The sequence below is a fragment of the Macrobrachium nipponense genome, chromosome 19 (assembly GCF_015104395.2).
Source record: "Macrobrachium nipponense isolate FS-2020 chromosome 19, ASM1510439v2, whole genome shotgun sequence".
Taxonomy (NCBI): Eukaryota; Metazoa; Arthropoda; class Malacostraca; order Decapoda; family Palaemonidae; genus Macrobrachium; species Macrobrachium nipponense.
In genome coordinates, this window is record NC_061088.1 from 54,062,021 (window position 1) to 54,079,520 (window position 17,500).

The window sequence follows — 17,500 nt, forward strand, 5'->3', positions numbered from 1 at the left end:
CATACATACATACATACACATACATACTCACGTATATATTGATAAGGGTACATGCTTTCCGCAAGCAAACTCTCCAGCCTTAAGAAATTTTAATGTAAGGGAAAATTCAGTCTTCTCATTTTAATTATGTGGCGGGTATCATTTGTCCTTACCATCAGCTCACCATCAACTCTCTCTTTCTCTGGGAAAACTACTTTAATCTTTTTCCTTGTTCGAATGACCTGCCGGCAGACCTTAATCCAAGGCTTGGACCTGGGAGAAATGCTAATCCTTGCCCGAAGCAAAGTGAGCTGGAAGGGCGACTCAGGATCGATCACGTGGGCGCCACCATCTTGAATCGTACACCACAAGGTTGGCATGCCCGGCCGAGATGCCCACTAATGCCATCTGGCCGCAAAATCCTGATAATCCCTGAGGTTTTAAAGGCTTCGGATCGGCAGACTCGACTCAGTCTCAGAATTCATCGGACGCCCGTCCAGGACACCTGCCCTCCCCCTTTGCTCTCTTGAGCTGCCCCACCTTAAGCACTTGGTTGTGGGCCCAGTTTTATTTTGAAGTGTTTCCGCTCACCCTCCCCCATCTCCATTGCTGGCCCCCCTGAAGTACGAGGAACTGACCCTGTAAAGTGCCAAGTCTTAAGGATGTTAGGCAGTCACATCTCTGTTAGCCTATTGCTGTTTTTCTGTTTCCTTTCATTGTGCGATATTCCTACAGTGAGACCTATATTGCCCTTTGTATATGTGCTGTTCCAATTTGGAAGGCATTTAAGTGAATTGTACATAAGTTGTTCAATTGTGAATTACCAGAAATTGATTTCATTTCCAGGCACCCTCTGTGCAACCTCTCGATTTCTTAATCAGACGCCTCATTCCAGAGAAGTCATCATAATTGTTTCGATTTACAGATTAGGAGTTAGTCACCAGTGGTTTCTGTGCATCAGTGTGCAATAGTGACTTCCCCCACTACCTTACAGCGCCCTTTGAAGCTGGCTTTTAATGTGTTTTTCCTTGAAGAATATACTACATTGCTTCTCCATCGGGTAGTGAGGGGCTATTGAATTTTGTCCCAGTTACGCTAACCAGTTTTTATATTAGTTCCTTTGTAAATGTGATTAGTTAAGTTTAAACCCCAGAGTTGATCTAATCATTCTCTTTCTGAAGTAGGGCTTCAGCCGTATTTAATTTAATATTTTTTTGCTGATCTCAAGGCCAGAGGTTGATTATAATCGGGCGTTGTCCCGGTAAGTTTCCTGCATCTTCAGAGTATCCCATTGTTTAACGAAGATCCCCCAAGTAATTTCGTATTATGAGTATATATATACGTAATATATTTAAATTATATATATAGATATGATATTATATATATGATATATATATATAATATATATATAATGTGGGTGTATGTGTGTTCCCTCACACACCAATTATTAAAGAAGCCAACGCCAAAACACATCCACTGGGTAACGAGTAAAAAAAAAAAACGCAGTGCATTTTCATGATTTATTGTAACGTGTAACTCGCAGAATTGCTCCGTCCAACTGTACATGTAATGGCCGTCGCACTTCGTCTTTCGTTTCTCTGCCTCTGAAGCTCCTCCCCGGTTTTTAGTTACTCTTTGAAGCAGCCCGCTGGGTGGGTGTTTTACTCTGTAGTGTTTTTTTTTTTTTTTATGTTTTCATCTTTCTCCTTTTAGCTTTATTAATTTTGTCGTGATCTTTACTCTGTTTTATTTTTGCTGGTTTCTAATATTTTTGTTTTGTCTTACTTTAAATCATATTGATGTAATCAGTGATGTCAAAGTTATTTTACGTCTTTTTTATGCTTTTAAAAATTTTTAAATTTTTTTTTGTATATTAGTATTCTATTGTGATTTTTGCAATTTCACTATTTTATTCTATTTTGCTTTTACCAGGGATATTGATATAATTTAATATAATATAATATAGTATAATTACATATTTTTTGTCAAAATATTCGCAAGTTATAAGGAGTAATATGGCGTTCACATGTTTTCATCCTTGAAAATGCAACCGAGAAGTGCTGTGAAGCGTCGGCACAAGAAACCATGAAAATGCACTGTGTTTTCCCTCGTTTCCCAGTTGTTATATATACGTACATATATACATATTTGTGTATACGAGTGCATGTATGCGTAGTGTGTAGGTGTGTGAGTGCACGGGCGCGCATCTGTGCAAACTGAAACGGAGAAATCAAGATTTTCGTGTCTAGAGACCCTGTTGGCACCTGAGAATAATTCAACAATGGTCCATATGAAGAGAAAATATTTCCTTCAGTATTTCTGTCACGTACGGTTGCGAAACTCCGTCTTGAAACCCAACTTACCGGAAGACAACAGCAAATGAAGCTAATAGTGGCAGCATCTTGAAGACGATGCAGTGCTGTTTATCCTTTAATGAATGTTTGCTTTATTTTCTTAGATTCAATGACTTGTTCGAACCAGTTTCGTATGGAATCCCCAAGACCGTCCCACAAGTGTTACCTGAACGTTTGGCATTGAAAATCGATATGTTATTGTTTCCTGGAATTTCCGTCTTCACTTGCTTGAAGGAATCAAACCAAGTTCCGGAACTGTATCCATATTCAGTAGACCTGACGTAATATATACTCTTTATTCTTAACTGTTAACTATGATTAGTTGCAAGTTTACAATAGGGGTTAAGGTCGCCTTGACTTATCCCTTCATAGCGGACTCCAGCAAGTAATCTGGAAGCGATGTGCTTAAAATAGCACCGTTCAACATACAAGTATATTTCTTCCTCGAAAGATTTGACGATAGAATTAATAGAGCGAAAACACTCGCTACTAACAGTAACAGGTTCACGCTTAGGAAAATAAGGCCAAGAGAAGACTGGGTGTTTTACATCATTTCCTTGCCGAGAGAGAGAGAGAGTGTTTAACTGCGTGCTAATTTTATTTGCATTGTATTCATGAACTTATTGGACCCAAGTTAGAAGAAACTAAATTTGCACGAATCAAAGTAAGGAACAAAAGTGTCTAAACATTAAGTAAAAAAAAAAAAGGATTAGTTGCTAATGAAAGCCATTATTTCATGAAAACAGCCATTTAGATGAAAAAAAAAAAGAATTAAAGGACTTGCGTCATAATGTGAATGCAATCTGACCGAAAATAGCCTGTAATAAGTGGTAATATACAATGCATCACACACATGTATGTTGCAAGAATGGACATATGCACTGCACTGTGGCACGTCTTTTCGATAAATGCGCGTCCATGCACATACACATACACACAGGCACACACATATAATAGCTGTCAAAAGTGTGTGTATATATATATATATATATATATATATATATATATATGTGTGTGTGTGTATATATATGTATATATATATATATATATATATATATATATATATATATATATATATATATATATATATATATATATATATTAGCAGGTTCGTATGGATATGATACGCGAGGATCAAACTGTCTAAAGGGGAGTGCTAGATATATCTTCTTATCTAGGTGAACTAGCTGTGCTTTGTATGCATTCCGATTGTCTCATTAACTGGAAAAAAAAGGGTACATTAGACTTCTCTACAGATGTGGTTGGGTCATCCCAACATATATTTTATGAAGCTTGCATTACATGCTTTGATAAATTGAATCTCTGGAGCTTGGTTTGAGAGGACTAACATTTTTAACAAGTAATGTATGATGGTTTTTATGTCCATTGTAGAGCCATCTAGGTTGGCATTGCCATTTATAATTTCTTTTAGGATTCTCCCTTCTTCTCTGTAGGCCATTGTCAAATATCCTCTCATTATCTGGTTGTTGTACCAATGGTTGGTTTTGATTCTAAGGAACCTTTCAACCCTGCAGTCGAGGAAGCCGTAATCCATAAATTGCTAGGCCATTTAGTGGGTGTGGCATTCATTGGCAATGTTGAGGCATTACCCTGAGTCAGTAGCCTAAACATACACTGTAGTGTTGATGTCAATGTTACAGACTAAGAAAGATATCAAGGAATGGAGGCTGTACTAAACTTTGAATGCGTTCTTCAGACGTGAGGGATCTTTGCTGCTGATATTCACAAAGGTGTCACTGACATATTGGCATTTTGTGATGGGGATTTTCATTTCCCTGATGACTTCTTTTATGCAATTCACTAATCATTTCACAAAGAGCTCATCTGCTGGGGCCCATTGTGACAGCATTCATTATTTGATGCACTGTTCCCCATAAGGTATCTGAAGGGTTTCATTGCTACAGATGCCAATAAGAGCCTTCAGGATCTCTCTTTGGATGTTTAAAGGAGATAAGGAACCGTCCTTGTCCACCTTATGATGATGCAATCGATGGTTTTGTAAACTGGCATGTCTGTGACGAGGGACTTTACATTGAAGGAAGCTCTGATATCATCGTTACCATTTTAATGGATGAGTTCAGTGTGTGCTAACTTCCTTGTTAGGTGTAGATGGGAATGGGGACCTGGCTAATAAAGGATGACGTTTGTTGCTCCTCTTGTGGGTCTTTACTGTGCCTTAAAGAGCATGAGTCGAAGTCCACAATTATCTTAGGAAGTTGATGCATGCATCTTAATGAGTGTTAACCAACTTGATAAAATGTTGACCTTTCTCTATATGTCCTCTAATTGCACTCCTAGTAAGCCTCTTAAATTTATCTGCCATGGCTAAATAGTGATCCTTTTTCAGGAGAGCATAATTTGAACTCTTGTCTGCCCTCCAGATGACGAAGTCACGGTGCAAGTGGTGCTCCTTGGCAGTGATGCATATTGTTGGTGGAAAACGCTCCTTCACTTTTGGTCTCTCATTTTTTGTGGACTCACTGAGGGTAGCTTCCTGTTAGAGGGACCTGTCGTTGAAACAACCTCTCGAGCTCAGTCTTTTATGACACTGGGTAGTCTTGGATAGGATGTGGCAGTTGAGTCTGAGAGCTCATAGTTTTTTTTTTATCTCTGGTAAGGGTGATCCCAGCTAAATTGATGAGCCTTTCCTCCTGGTGAACCATTTGTAGGTTGCCTCTGAGTTTTGCCAGCTTCTAAAGTTTCCTCCTCGTAGTACTTCTTGGTGGTGGCATAATTCTTTATCCTCTTCGACAATCCTTAGATCACATTCTTCCTTCAGCTTCTCAGGTATAGCCACAAGGTTTCTCTTGAAGGTATTTGTGACCGCTTGGTAATTAACCCTTGCATTATGCATTTGGATATCTGAGTACCTGGGAGATGGTTTTCTCACGGAGAGGCTAACCCTTTCGTAGCAGAATTTATTTTGACACATTTCAAGCTTAGTGCACGTTTGAAAAGGCTCCTAGTTTAATAAAAAGAAATTACAGTATCTTTAAGCCCTGTATTTTCAGGATTGAACTTTTTATTTAGCTTTCACCAAACACATCAAGTTTATAAAGAAATTATGAAAAATTGAAAAAAGTAAAAAATGGATTGACAATTCGTTGGATACCGAGAATCTCTGTTAGTGGTACGTGTAATCCTTTTAGTAGACTATCAGTGTATGATGCATTCATATTCCATATTTGCTGCACTCTTTGTGTACATTCTATGTTAAATCTGTACTCCAAAATATGTACAAAATAATATAGATATATTTATTGGTGATACTCACCATCCTTTCTCGTGTAACTGCAATTCTTCAAAATATGTTCTAAACAATATAGAATATTTATTATTGATACTAACCATCAGTCTGTCATCTCTCCCTTGCAGTTACTACTCTGAAACCTACGTATAGAATATGAAGCTCTTTTTACGCAAATGAATTCAGTGGTAATTTTGTGAAGTATCCCTTTTCACCTGCAACGAAAGCTTGTTTATCCATGGAGCTTAAATCTGTCCACTGGTGATACCCAGTCGATCTTTTAGTCAAAGGTTTCTTCTCAGCGATCATAAAATAGAAATATTCATAAGATTCTATTATCTATTTGGGATTGTTATTATTTTATTCATCTTCAGTCAATGGGTATGGCAAAGCAACTCAACACAAGTCTGTGTAGGGATGTCATCGTCTTCATTCGCGTCATCATCCTCACTTTCTACCACATCAGGATCATCTGTTTCATTGTCAGGTCCTCAATCAGAAGCAATCGATTTCTTCGAGTGAAATAATATGTCCTGTATATATATTATATATATATATATATATATATATATATATATATATATATATATATATATATATATATATTTCCTTGTTATTATTTAGAGAGAGAGAGAGTATTATTAAAACGTTTGGTATAATAATGGGACTGAGGCAGGTATGTGGTGTCTACATGCTTGAAAATGAACTAGCTTTATACCAGCAAGGGCGTTTGTTCACAGAGCATCCCTATTCTGATGATATGGAAGTGACAAAGATAGGGTCGGGATTGAGAGTTATGTTTAAGGCCGCGAGTACACGGGCCACTCTGTGGCGCCACACAGAGTGGCGGGGGTGTGGTTTCCCGTGGGTTTCCATTGTTTATATCCTATGTCGAGCACGCGGGCGTCTGTGGCAAGCGAATGTGGTAAGCTGTAGCTGATTCCCGCCACTGTGTGTCGCCACTGACCAGCGTAAACGAACCACCGTGGATAACGATAGCCCGACACTGAGTCGCACACCATTAGTTAAAGTGAGAACACGTCATTAATTTTGCTACTTGTTTTTATTACACCACTGTTACAATCGATACAGATCGATTCATTATTGGAATCGAAGATGCACCATCGATATGAGACGAATGTTGCAATGACTACAGCAATAAAATTGCAAAAGCCAAGGCATGGGGCAGATGTTTTACATTATTGGCTTCAAGGAGATGGATTGTCCATGAAAAAACAAAGCAGTTGTATCACTGCATTATAAAGTCCATATGAACACCTTGAGATATATATATATATATATATATATATATATATATATATATAATATATATATATATATATATATATATATATATATATATATATATATATATATATATAACACACCTATATAATATATGGGTCCATTTAACAGATTCCGCTGAGGTTCCACTGACAAAAGCACATCAAACACTGCTGCTAGGCCGACCAAATGGTAAAAGTAGTAGATCCATTTCGGAGTCTGTACCGACAGAACACATTCTCCAGCTTATATTCAACTTCCTCTCACATTTTTCTTTCTTTGTTTTTCATAAAGTTTCTTGAGAAAAAATTAAATTTTTTTTCAATCTATTTATCACCAAATCCATAAAAAGGCCAGACAACCGTAGAGAAGCGTCGTTGTGGCTTTCACATCTTTAGGCCGCGAGTTTACGAGCCACTTTGTGGTCATCACAGAGTGGCGCCACACTGAAGCTTGTTTAAGCCACTGTGGCTTGACTTGGCCACGCCACAGAGTCGCCCGTGTGTTTGGATATACATGCCAGTGTGACGCCACTCGGGCTTCAGTTTCAGTATGGATTATGAGGACAGAATTTGCATTTGCAGGTATATCTTTTTATTATAAAGGCCATATAAACACCATGATATATATATATATATATATATATATATATATATATACACACACATATATATACATACATACATATATATATATATATATATATATATATATATATATATATATTATATATATATATATATACACACATATATATATATTCCTCATGCATATGGTGTTCGGTGGCTTATCAAGCTTCAGTGTGGCGCCACAAAGTAGCTCGTGTACTCGCGGCCTAAAGATGTGAAAGCCACAACGACGGTTCTCTACGATTGTTTGACATTTTCATGGATTTGGTGATACATAGATTGGAAAAATTTTAGATTTTTTCTTGAGAAACTGTGAAATTCTGAGAAACATAGAAAGAAAAATGTGAGAGGAAGTTGAATATAAGCTGGAGAATGTGTTCTGTCGGTACAGACTCCGAAATGGATCAACTTTTGCCTTTCCTCGGCCTAGCAGCAGTGTTTGGTGTGCTTTTTGTGTAGTGGAACCTCAGCGGAATCTGCCAAATGGATCCAGGTCTGGAAACTGCCTTTGGAATAAAAAAATTGGTTCTGGTTGCTGTATTTGAAGTGGCTGGCGCTATAACGGAAAACATACTAGACAACATTATGAAGTAGAAAGTCGATGATGATCGTTGTAATGGAAAATTTCAAGCAATGCAGAGAGAAGTTCGTCTCGGAAGAGAAGAGTGGACGAATCTAAGGCTGCTGAAGGCCAACTTAACCAAAAGAGTTCATGATCTGAAAGGAAAAAGAAAAAGCAGGAGATGCAGCCGTACACAGGACGATTTAACAAGCAGAAGATGGAGCAGCAATTCTTGAAGGACAAGATCCTTTTGCTCGGGAACGAAAAGCAACTGATGCAGGAGATGGTAGCTCATGAAAATCCTCGAAATATGATGGAAGATGAGATTATGATGACTGAACGAATCCGAGGACTAAGAAGTGAACTCAGCCACTATAAAACTGGGAGGAAAAAACTCCAGTTGAACGTAATAGAACTGCAGGAACAAGTTGGAAAGCTTTCGAGAGGAAATTGCTCCCTCCAATGTCAGGTACAGCAGAAAGAAATGAACTTCAGTCTGCAGGGTAATTAACCGCAAGAGAAAGACCACCGCCTGGAAGAGGTGGCGCGGCTGGCTAGGTGCATGAAAGAGAAGAGTCTTCTTTTGGAATATGAGCTGTGAAATCTGCAGGCGAAGAATGAAATGGTGCTTTGCGACTTCAAGAACCTCCAGATGACGAAAGACTACAGGAACGAAAGACTACAGGAACGAAAGACTACAGGAAAGTCTTGCAGTTCTTACGAGATGCAAGAGGCAGCAAGAACCGGCCTCAATAGGGAAGGAAATTCATTCAAAGTGATCCCCTGATAATGTAGGACAAGAAGACTCAATTATGTTAAGTTCACTCAAGTCAAAGTCAAGTAATGCAGTAATGATTTAACATATAACCTTAGACAAAAAACAGTTATAACTTTATATTTATATATATATATATATATATATATATATATTATACACGTATATATATATGTATATATATGTATGGATATATGTATTATATATACACATATGCAAATATACATACACATACATGTATGCATGTATCTATGATTATGATAACATTTACACGTGTTTTGTGTATCACACATCACCAGATTTAAAAAAGATAGGCGACTTGGTGTAGCTGACCGATTTCAACTTTATTTCTAATCCACTGAAGGACGGCTGATACTTATTGGTAGAAATCACAATGTATAATGCTTTGGAATAGTACAGACAAAAACACAAACCGACGGAGACTAACAATTCACACCTGACGTTGTTAAATGGGAGGGGCGATCAAATTCATTAGTGATAAATTCGAGTACTTTGTTTACATATATGATAATGCTTCATCAGTGGCTAAGAAATAGTCAAAGCCTGTCAGAACCTACACCAAATCTTACCTTAAACCTGTGGTTATATATATATATATATATATATATATATATATATATATATATATATATATATATATATATATATATATATATAATATATATATATATATATTTTGTCACAGGGAGGGCAGTGACGAAATAGTTTATTTTGGAAAATCTAGAGGAACTGGCTTTATTTTAAAATTCCAATGGAAATGAATAGCTAACTATGGGTGACCTACCTCATGCGAAGGGAAAACAAAAGTATATAACTATGGTAAATCTTCAAAAATTATTTTCAAAAGAGTATTGAAGCTAAATGTGTTTTGCCCACTTAAAAGTATAATTCGCTAAGGTTATCAGATGAGAAAAAGAATAAAATTACAGGAGCTCTCACCGGCTCTGTAGCACTGAATCACTACCGGCTATTATGTACAATATGAAGGACAAATGTGCTAGTGGGTTGCAATTAGACGCTAAATCTAGTGAGTAAATATGGTGCATAAAACAATGCTAGAACTCTTTAAGACTAAACACATAAGGTGGAGCACTGTAAGCAAAGATTGCTCCCACTGAGATCTTGGGAATCTTGTCTCAAAGATTGGCACTGGCAGTAAATGTTGAGTGGAACTGTTGAACTACAGAAGACAACACACAACGAGGATGTCTACATGCATCTGCAAAGCAGGTAACATTGTAACACATGGAATAAAACTGGGGACCTTACATAACTGATTAACTCTAAGTGAAAAAATGCACAAACAACATATATCGCAATTATTGAAAGAATGCCACGTTACTCGATTACTGTAAGCATGACCAACAAAGATTGTAAGAACATTCTCACAAATGAATTCAAAGTATCACTAATGCACAGTCAAAATCACTAGGGTCTCTGAAGGAGACATGATAATACGATTATGAGAAAAGGAGAGCAAGTGGAACAAGGAATGTGTGCAAGGAATAGTAGGTGAAGGCCGGCAATCAACTACCAATTCAATTACCTAGTCCGTCGATGAGACTTGTGTAGAGTTGAGTCAGGGCCTCGGAGGAAGGCCTTTGTACCTTGCAGTTCTCAGCACTCGGGTACTACAAGGTGACAGCTTCAAGGTGGGTGTCAAGGTAGGATGTCGAGGCAGAGTCCTGGTTCCAGATGGTACAGTTAGAGGTGTAAACTAGCCATTAAGATTTTCACCAAGACAGTGCTATGCTGGAGCAGGTTGCCGCATCATAAGACTAAGGCGCGATGCCGCATTGAAGGGCTATGGTGGTGTGACTTTGTATGGCTAAGGTGAAATGCAATTTGATAGGGCACTCTGGCCCATGTATATGTACCCAGTTCAGGTGTCACCGAAAGTCGTGTTGTCTGACATCTGTCAGAACTGGGGCAACATTTCTCGGTCCTTTGGCAGAGAAGGGTGTGGAAGAGAGAGTACAAAGAGGTGCTAATTAGGGTAGAAAAGTTTTCGGTTTGTGGGTGGTGCAAGTGCAAGGCAATGAGAAAACAAAGGTATGTGACTTTTGTAAGATTGGGCTGGGAATTGGAACAATGGTTTTGAGGGGACATTGTCCCAAAAGTCTTTAAACTTTCTCAAAGTGGCAAGTATAACGTTATCGGCTTAGGACCGGTGTTCTAATTGGATTTGGGAGCTACGATGGGTGTTTCACAGTTAATAGTAAAAAATAACAGGACATCAAAATGACATTTTCACACATGGCTGGTGACACGGTCATATGTTTGTACTCAAGATATCGTTAAGGCAAAAAGGGGACAGACAAGTCACAACAGCGCTTGTTGCTTGTACTCTTATGATTCCCAAAATCAGTTCCTCTATCCCTGCCATGTTTCCCTTCATTTCCCTCATGTTTCAAAAGAGAAAAAAGTGAAAAAATGAGTGTCAGAAGGATGCTTGTCTCACATCACCATTCAATGACGATGTTACATGGCCTAAACAGTTGTGAACATCTACAAACTTTTTTCAAGTGACAAACACAATTCTCTCTCTCTCACCCAATATAGCACATAAACCTAAATCATGTCTGCAGCAAAGTTAATATTAAATTTTGACAACTTGTGCTTATATTGCAAAATTCAAATCAAACTCAGTTTTATTTGACCTGCATGCATCTATTACTTTATGTAACTCAGTTTTAACATACAAATCCTTTACAAAATTTTTGTTTACCATGGTTAATACTTTCACCTAGCAGTCTTCCACCTATCATCCCACTTGTCTTATCACTAAAGGAGTCATTGAATCTCCAACTCTTGATAATGAGTAAGTACTTGGAAAAGAAAATTGGAAATAGCTTTTGAAACATTAATGGTGCAATACCACAGCTGCTATCTTATTCTTGGTCCCTCGGATATTTTTTATTTTCCAATTATAATCTAACTAAGTGGGAAACATAGGGAGTGACTTGAACTTCATCTCTGCAATAGGCATCAGTTACTGGTAAATGTGAAAACTTGAGTGAACAGGTAGCTTCAATCATCTGAGGCCAAACAGGACTCTTAGTATTATCATTGGCAGTGCCAGGGCATCTGGCACCTGGCACTCTGCATGTCAGTCAAGCAGAACAGTTAATGTGACACAATGTACAAGTAAACTCCTACTGAATCCTAACATGATTATTACTGTAGAAACAGAACAAGATATATGATGCCGAGCTACAAGAAAGGAAATTATTTTAATTTTACAAATAGTTAAGGAAAGGAAGTGACGACATCTGACTCTTGATTACAGTGCCAAGTCTCTCAGATAAAGTGGGGCCACTGACAGATTGGCATCAGTGCCGTAAGAACTCTGTGGCTCTCGCAAGGTACCTTGTCATCCTATGCTGCTTACCTCTTTCCCTTGGACCTCTCCTGGTTTGGTGAGTGGATGGTGCCATAGAAGGTGCAGTAGTGCCACCTTCTCTGGCTACTAGGACAACCTAGATCTGCGAACTGCTGTCGCAAATCCTTTAGGGAAGAGAGGCCCATCAGGGCCTCTGCTTCTGAAAGCTCAGATGGCGAGGAAGGGGGTGTTGAGGGCGTGGTGCTCACAGGTGGGATTAGGATCTTGATGACCAGGCTTGTAGTTTGTCTTGTCATCCAGACTTAATGGAGTGTGGCACTGCCTAGGGCATACAAGTGGCACTGATAATGAAATTGCATCACATTTGGCATCTCCGGGAGGGAGATTCAGCATGGGATCTGGTACTGGCACTGAGGCAGGGCCTGTTACAGGGAGTGCTTTGGGAATTGTCCTGATGTCCAAACAGGATGAAGCTTGGCACTGCCCAGTGCACTCAAGTGGCACTGGTAGTAAGTTAGAGGTACAATTGTGATCTGGAGAACTTTTAATCACTGGCACTAAGGCAGGGCCAGTTGCTGGTATGAGTCTTGGCACAGGCTCATTGATTGTAAAAGCGGGCGTCTGACACTGTCTAGCCCCGTTAAAGTGACACCGGCAATGAGGCTGGAGTATATCTCCAAATTTTTTCTACAGTTGATGGAGGCGTTCAATGGCTAGATTTCCTACTACAATTTCTGGAGTTAATTGGGGTCAGGGAATTCTGTCCCAGCAGGAGGTCGTAACCTCCTGGGAGAGGTTTGGCAACATCCAACTTGTAGATTTGAGATATACAAGGCCTCATCATCCTCAAACTAACTGTGGGAAGAATAAACTTTGTGCCACTTATCCTTTCAGTGGTTATGAGTTTATGGGGGTTAACCTTAACCCCATGAGGAAGTCTGTCCTCTCATATAATTGATATCTGCGGGCCCATATCATCAAAAGTTTGAACCTGGTGTTCTTGGGAGTGGTGGTTAGGAAGTGTCATGTAGATAGGACCTTCTGCAGAAGGGCAGAGAGAAGTTTGTGCAGTTGCAGGCATAAAGGTTTTAACTGTGTCCTGGGTGCCATACCTCATACAATGCACATATTGAGTGGACACGTGCCCTTCTTGTTTGCAATCTCTGCAGATTGCCCGACAGTAATCTCACTTTAATCCCAAGCCTAGGTGCCAGAAGCAGTGGGTGTGCTTTTGGCAGCAGGAGCCATATGGTTATTTTGGAGTTTGCTGGGGCATATGTCAGTTGTGTGGCAAGCCCTTTTACATATGTGGTATATGAATGATTTTGGAACGGTTCCATTTCTTGGGTGTGCTGCAGATTCTGGGCGCTGTTCATGAAAGTATATACAAGCATGACAGTAGCGTAGTCCTTAGTCGTGAGGGACTCCATCCATCTGTTGAAGTTCCTATCTTTATGGTAAATCCAATCTGTCCAAGTCTGCCCTGTATCTTTTGGTAGGCTGCGCCAGTTCTGTCTCCATTTTTCCAGCATAATCTCATAAGCTTGGGTGATGGCTTCCTATACAAGTGTGAGGTTTCCTTGTTTCTCAGCAGACAGGGAGTGAAGGGCAATGTGCCCTTTTCTTAGGATGTGTTTTATTGTAGTAAAAGTGGGCTGGTAGAGTTCAAATACTCTCTATACAGTCCAACTAGGGCTGGACCAAGCTATTTATTCCTTGCATTACAGAGGGTGCCACAGCAGGATTAGGTTACTTGACCCTAAGTCGAACTATTGCTAATTCATAAACTCTCTGGGCTTCATGTTCCCCTCTTTCTTGTTCTTCCAGTTCTTGTTGCTCTTGTTGAGCCCTCACCACCTGGGCGTCGACCCATGAGTAGAGGCTTTCTTCTCAGAGGTTTCTCTGCTTTCCAAGGTCCTGGAAATACCAAAGGTCTTCGACATGTGATGGCATGATAATGGTAAACTGTCAAATGGGGAACTGAGAAGTGTAATTGCAAAAGATTGGCAATAAAGTGTGTTGGCTAGTATGAGTATGGGGAGTGTCAGTGATGGTGACACTTGTAGTAGTGGTAAGCGCTGTCCTGGTCTGTCAACAGATAGTTAAGATGGCACCTAAGTGTGGTACACCTCAAGTACGAAGTCCTGTGTGAGGCATTCATTGGCACTCAATAGGTGTAAGGATGTTCCAAAGAATGCAGATGGCACTCAATGGGCATGGACGAGTAGTCCCCAAAGGACGTAGAAGGAGGAGTGGCAATGAAAGTGGCACTTATATATAAGCTGTTCTGGAGAGCATGATGGCAGAGTGCCAACGGCTGTGGCACTTGTAGCTAGCGTAAAATAAATGCCAATAGGTGGCAATGGAAGTTCAGTCAAGCTTTGCTTAAATTGTCCTCAGACATGTAACTAGCACCTATAGTGTGATATTCTCAGTCCACTGAGATTGTTTGAGGCACTTTCTGGCACTCAACAAGGCTTGGAGGCCCCCTCTGGTGCCTGGATGTCTCATAAGATGTAAACTTAACAAATGCTGCAGTGGCACTTGGCAGTGCGTAGGGTGGTTCAGAAGAATGTACAGTGAAGGTAAGCCAACGAAGGTGACACTCATAGGCATGCTGTTTCAGAGAATGTAGTGGAGAGTGTCAATGAGGGTGACACTCATAAGCATGATGAAGCTTTGTTCTTGACTGCCAAACAGACAGACAGGGGTTTGCCCCCAAAGTTTGGTACTCCCAGAGTATGTAATTCTGTACGAGTCATGCACTGGCACTCTATAGGTCACATCAGAAGTCAGGCAAACAGCATACTTCGGAGGTTTGATTTGCTCGGATGAGCACATGGTGGCACCAAAAGGTGTGCCAGGGTTTGTCTCGCAAGATGCAGTGTGTTCCCAGAATACTGTAGCGCTCCCAGTAGTGTGTAAGCAGGTGGCACACTAAATATGTGCCAACAGGAATGAACTTAACAGTGTTCACATGCACTCAGCAAGTAGGTCTCTCAGGATATACGTAGGTTCAGCAAAGCTTCAGGTGGCACTCTCAGATTGCTTAAGGAATGCAGGTTTCTGAACTGGCACTCTCACCATAACTAACACAGGCTTAAAACAAGCACATACTGGTGTGTAAGTAACACAGGCTTTCCATTGGCACTCTCACCAGTAAACTAAGCAACATAGGCTTTCAAAAGGCACACAGGTGCATATGCAACACAAGGCTTTCAAAAGGCACACAGGTGCATATGCAACACAGGCTTTCCACTAGCACAATGCTTTCCAAACACTAATTATAATAATGTGTTGCTAACAGACATAAGCATTAGACTTATGACAACACACAAGTGTCACTATGCAGGTAGTATAGTCTCTCACGACTCTGAAAGAGAATGTGTTGCAATACAAAACACACACAATGTGTGTTCGAAATTCCAGCAAGAATCTTCAACTGTCAAAAGAGTCTTGGCTGTTACTTTAAATAGGTCTTTGCTTTCATCAACCATGTTAGGGTTCCAGTAAAACAGTTGTTTGTAGGTGTACAGATCAGTATAAGCACAATTTTAAAATAAAAATAAGTAAACTGTTTTCATGAAAAGGAATAGGAATCTAGACTTGCTATTTCAGGAATATGTTAACTGAATTTCCCGTTGTATATAAAATATAGAACAAATACAAGCGTCCTTGCGATTTTTCTACCAGTGAGCTAATTGAAAGGAAAAGTGATTAATCTTCACTAGGGCTTAAATGAATGGTCAAGGTTACCATCAGTCAAAGTGAGTAGACGAAAGAAGGTTATGTAAAACAATAGGGTAAATGAAATCTAGGCCTGACGCTTGGCTATGCATTATAGGCAAGACTTCAGAAACTACGTTATGCTAACTCTCGTTGCCGTACAAATAACAGTGACATTCACTCTTACTTTAATTTAGAATGTTATGTACATTAATTCTTAGCAAATTGATAGTGACAATATTACATATACAAAATCAATGTCAAACAATAGAATTGTAAGACATGTTTAGATAAAATAAATGACTTTAAAATTCACGACTTTACTATTGCAGCAGAGTGAGTGTGTGAGCAGTCGAGACAAGCTGCCATGTCAGGGATTGCCAGAATAGCAGTTCATCAAGGAAATAAGTACTTTCCCATTAAGTGGATATTATTACCGTCTCATAGATAACACAATGATTGTACTAGATAAAGTTATAGTGTTAGTGGTAAATGGCAACTCGCTCACAAGACTACAGGTGCTGATGAGCTATCTCAGTGATGCGTGGCCGTTTTAAACACTTGTCATTGCACTTGAATGAAAGTAAACACCCATAATAACACTTCATTAGAATGGAACACACAAAATAATCTTACTGTTGTGTGCTGTAATCAACAGATGTCAATACTGGTTTTGCCATAAAATATATGTGTATAAAGTAAGAACTCAGATTTAGCCAGTCTAAACTGATCTGTTTATCAACTGAGTGATCAAATGTTATGTTTTCAATTGCAAATTAATCTTGCTGTTTGCACCAGAGTTCTAAGATCCTGGCAAGGTCACCACTCTCACAGCGAAGGCCTATGTGTAAGATTTTATTTTGGATAATCTGGAGAATCTGACTACTTTAAAATTCATTTGGAAACGGCAAGTGACGAAATTACTTCCAAAAGAGGATTGAAGGTAAATGTATTATGTTCACTTAGAAATACAGTTCACTAAGGTTATCAGATCAGAAGAATAATAAAATTACCGGAGCTCTCACTGGCTCCAGGTCACTGTATCACTGCTGACTGTTATGTACAATATCAAGGACAGATATGTCAGTGAGTTACAAGTAGAATGCTAAATCTAATGAGTAAATATGGTGCATAAAATAATGATAGAACTCTTAGGACTAAGCATTAAAGGTGGAACACTGTAAGCAAAGATTGCTCTCCTTACCTTACCTTACAGACCTTACAGTTCGTTCGGGTTGCCCCAGGTCCCTCAGTGTGAGGCGCCTCTAATGTCTACCAGAGAGTTGCTAGTACATCTTCCGGTATATTTTGCATCTTCCAATCTTGGATGGTCTGGGATGCAGTTTAGATATTTGTCGAGCTTATTCTTAAACACATCTACGCTCACTCCTGATATATTCCTCAGATGAGCTGGCAACGCATTGAATAGACGCTGCATTATCGATGCTGGTGCGTAGTGGATTAATGTTCTGTGTGCTTTCCTTATTTTTCCTGGTATAGTTTTGGGCACTATTAATCTACCTCTGCTTGCTCTTTCTGATCTCGGGAATCTTGTCCCA

At 39.4% G+C, this 17,500-nt stretch overlaps 1 long non-coding RNA gene across 3 annotated transcripts in view; it reads left to right on the plus strand.

Moving 5' to 3' along the window:
* The window catches only part of LOC135217055 (uncharacterized), a 146,095-nt gene that overhangs the window by 40,938 nt on the left and 87,657 nt on the right, over window positions 1–17,500 (plus strand). Inside the window, exon 3 of one of the 3 annotated variants that reach the window (XR_010315028.1) lies at window positions 16,274–17,384. The exons of the other annotated variants lie outside the window; for them this stretch is intronic. This is a non-coding gene — a long non-coding RNA (uncharacterized LOC135217055). Of the gene's footprint in view, window positions 1–16,273; window positions 17,385–17,500 lie in introns of those variants that run through there. 3 annotated transcript variants of the gene reach the window in all.